The sequence below is a fragment of the Idiotropiscis lumnitzeri genome, chromosome 2 (genome assembly GCF_059441095.1).
Source record: "Idiotropiscis lumnitzeri isolate Australia: NSW breed Sydney's pygmy pipehorse chromosome 2, RoL_Ilum_1.0, whole genome shotgun sequence".
Classification (NCBI taxonomy): domain Eukaryota; kingdom Metazoa; phylum Chordata; class Actinopteri; order Syngnathiformes; family Syngnathidae; genus Idiotropiscis; species Idiotropiscis lumnitzeri.
This window is the reverse complement of record NC_142392.1, coordinates 35050389-35054752: the sequence shown is the minus strand read 5'-3', so window position 1 is coordinate 35054752 and position 4364 is coordinate 35050389.

The window sequence follows — 4364 nt, the reverse complement described above, 5'->3', positions numbered from 1 at the left end:
TTGTACTTGGGTGTCGTTCTTTCACACATTTTCAAATGATAATTCCAATAATTCCGATCTCTGCTTGACGTAGAGTCATGTGCCTCTTTTGTTAGCTGCTAGCTAGCTAACAAGCTAAGCTAACTACGCCGAAAAGCATCAACGCGCGAAGATGAGGTTATCGGGACACAAAGACTTAATGAATTATGTCGTAGTCCTTTAGAGTAGCACTGGACATTTTGTGAGAAATTTACAGTCAGTTCCACACTAAATCAGAATAATTTAGCGGTGGTTGTTTTTATTTCGGTGTGGACGGGTCGGTGGATGTGGTCGAGGTCCTTCGAAAGCTGCGCGCTTGCTTATGACGTCATGCTTTAAGCACGTATTTTTCAAATATATCTCTTTGCCTCTGTGTTTGTTTTTACACCTGGCTGTTCAGTTCTAATATATATTTTATATAATACTTTAAATCGGTTGATTAAAAAATTAACAAAATAACTAAATTCACGCCACATTGGCGAGACAGCTCTGACGTCACTTCCGCCTATGCCCCGAGAAACCGCTGCTGCTCCAGCAGTGGGGTGTTTAAGTTTCTTCTCCCGAACTTGCAACAATTCTGTGTTTCACTCGGGCTGAAAATTGTATGAATATAATGCCTGCATATACTAGCAGCGCTTCTCAATTATTTCACGCCCGCCCCTACCAAGAAGAAAGAAGATTCGCGCCCCCCCACCACCAATTTTTTTCTGTCTTTGTATATTGATGTTAGATTGTCAATAAAATATCCCTTAACTAAGCTAAATTGATAAGAAATATAATTTTGAGAACTATTATAGTGAGGATCTCGAAACTCTGTACTCTGTTGTGCAAATATTGATGAGATGATAAATATTTACTCATATGTTTTTTGTAAAAAAAAAAAAAACGTTATTAATATTAGCAAACCAAACACAGTTATTAATACGTACATAATATAGAAAAGACAAAAAGAATAGCCAGGGGGATTTTAAACAAAAAATCTTTGTAAATAACATAAAGCAACAGCTTTTTTTTTTTTTTTTTTTTACAATATTTTTATTACTTTTTCACACATTATACACATGACAACAACATCAGAAAATAAACAAAAAAGTAAATAAATAAAATAAAACAGGCAGCACAGTGGGTGGTTGAGCACCCCACTGGCCCACAAAGTTTTGTAAAGGTTTTCACATTTCCTCAAACTCCTCTGCTCTCCCTCTCATGACATACGTCAGTTTTTCCATTGCCATATTGTTTGTCAGTTCTTTTATCCAGTGATCCAGTGAAGGTGCGTCCGTTTTTTTCCAGTATAATGCAATGAGTCTCCTGGCCTGTAGCAATCCAAAGTCAATCAAAGTAGTTATGTTTGTGCAAGCCACAAAGTCTTTGGGGTAGATGCCCAGCACAAACAGTTTCACAACATGAGGTATGTTAATTCCAACTCTAGTTGACAATGTCTGTCCTACTCCTCTCCAATATTTTTGCAATTTCGGACATTCCCAAACGCAATGGAAGAGGGAACCCCGTCCCTCTACACATTTAATACAGGTGTCTGGTATAACAGGAGACCATGAGTTCAGTTTTACAGGTGTAATGTATGTTCTCATCAGCCATTTATACTGTAATAGTCTCATTCTAGTATTAATTGTTTGTTTCTGGGCTTTAAGGCATGCCCTATGCCATTCTTCCTCTGTTACAGCCTCCTCAAAATCAGAATTCCATGCCTGTAATCTATCAATAGAGGATTCATCATCATGGGTTACCAAAAGGTTGTAATACACAGAAATTAAACCTTTATCATCACTGTGTGAAAGTGTCAGACGTTCCAAATTTGAAAGGGGAGGTTCTATGTTGATCGTTTTGTATTTTGCAGATATGAAATGTTTGAGTTGCAGATATTTAAAGAAATGCTTTTTATGAATTTGATATTTATGTACAAGTTCTTCAAATGTAAGCAATATACCGTTATTATATAAATCACCCACACTTCCAATACCCTTTTCTGTCCATATCCTAAAACCCCCATCTGCCCTGCCAGGCACAAAATTTAAGTTACCCCTCAAAGGGGTAAAACGTGAAATTAGAGGAGTGTCTTTAATATGATGATGTGCTTTATACCAGATATCAATAGAGTTTTTCACAAACGGGTTTTTAGTCTCCTTTTTTAGGGTTTTATGGTTTGCTGAGTATAAGTAGAGCTTTAGGGGAAGTGACACTGAGGCTTGTTCGATAGACAGCCATGATGGATTCATCTCATTTGTAAAATAAAACACCATAGATCGCAATTGCGCAGCCCAATAATACCATTTTAAATTCGGAAACCGTTGTCCTCCTCGTTCATATGGGAGGTAGAGTAGTCGCAATCTCAACCGGGGTTTTTTACTACTCCAAATGAATGTGCTAAAGGTTTTGTTAATCTTAATAAAGAATGCATTTGACAATTGCAGTGGAATTGACTGAAATAAATATAAAAACTTTGGTAGTATATTAATTTTTATCAATTTAATCCGTCCAATTATTGATATAGGCAAAGTCATCCAACGATCCAGCGTTTCCTTCATCTCTGCAATCAAAGGGTGATAGTTGGAAGGGACCACTGTTTTAATTGAAGGTGTTATTTGCACCCCGAGGTAAAGAAATCCTTCTTTTGCGTTAATAAAAGGTGTTTTTACGGTTGGGTTTGTCCTTTCTTCCTTATTTAGAAATAGTATTGATGATTTTGAGTAATTGATATCATAACCAGATAATTTTCCAAATATGTCTATATAGCTAATAAGACTTGGGACGCTATTGTGTAAGTTTGTTAAAAAAAGAATGACATCATCAGCATATAATGATATTTTATGTTCCTGCCCCCCTAAATTAATCCCTTCTATACTCGTATGCGTTCTAACCGCCATCGCAAAGGGCTCTATGGCAAGAATGAACAACATAGGTGATAGAGGGCATCCTTGTCTAGTAGATCGTTCTAGAGTGATTGGCTTTGAAGCAATGTTATTTGTTAATATACTAGCCATCGGGCCAGTATATAGCAGTTTTACCCATCTGAGAAAGTTAGCACCAAGTCCATATCTCGGCAGTAAACTAAATAGATATGGCCATTCTATTCTATCAAAGGCCTGTCTGGCATCTAGAGACAGCAATGCCATATCCTTAGTATTGTACTTTTCATGTCTTATATTCAAGACCCGTCGTATATTATGAAATCCCTGACGCTTCTGTACAAAACCATTTTGATCATGATGTACCAAATATGGTATGTGTTTTTCCAACCTCTTAGCCAATAATTTGCACAATATTTTAGTATCACAGTTCATTAAACTTATTGGTCTAAAAGATGAACATTCCATTGGGGGCTTTCCCGGTTTCAAAATGAGTGTTATAATCGCCAGACGTAAGGAGGGCGGGAGTATCCCACTTTGAAGTGAGCCATTATACATATTCAATAAAGGGGTAAGTAACTTTTCTTTAAAAGTTTTATAAAATTCAATGGGCAGTCCATCATTTCCACCAGTTTTGCCACTTTTTGTACTTTGAATGGCTTCAGAAATTTCTTCAATTTCTAAATCGCTATCAAGTTCTTTTTTAAATTCATCTGGTAATATTTTAAACTGATACTGATCCAGGAATTCATTTTGATCTTCTGGTGTTTTTGACATGTCGGATTTATACAGAAATTGGTAATATTCTCTAAAGGTATCATTAATTTCCAATGGATCCATAGATATATTTCCCAATGAGGTTGTAATGCTCTTGATAGCTCTGTCGGTATGTCTTTTTTTAACTTGCCAAGATAACAACTTACCCGCTTTCTCGCCTTGATCATAATAGGCCCTTCTCAACCACAAAAGACTATTAGCTACTCTATCAGCCGACAATTTATTATATTCAGCTCTGAGAAGGAGCAGGTCTCTTTCTTGTGTAGGATCATCATTTGTATTAAGATTAGTTTCCAGATATGCAGTCTTACTTTAACTTGGAATCGGTGCACATATTGAACAGTCAATATAATACTCCCAATCAATGTAAACCATGTAAAATATTGATCCCTAGTGGTTATTTGTAATTATTATACAATCAACCCACACTTTACTCACACACTAACTAAATAGCACAATTACAAAAATCGCCCTTTCCTTGGATTAGTTTCTTAACAACAGTCCAAGCTTCTTGTGGCTTCTTCCTGTAACTGTAGCTCCTATGCAACCGTCTTGCTTGTGTGTGAAATGCGAATTGAGCTTAGCGTTCACTTCTTGCCGTTGACGTGACGACGTCATCGTAGGCGGCCATCGTGCTGTTCGACGAGCGTTGAAGCAGTCTCCGGCGCCATCCTCTGTCCACTTGCGTTGGTGAAACAGACGCGT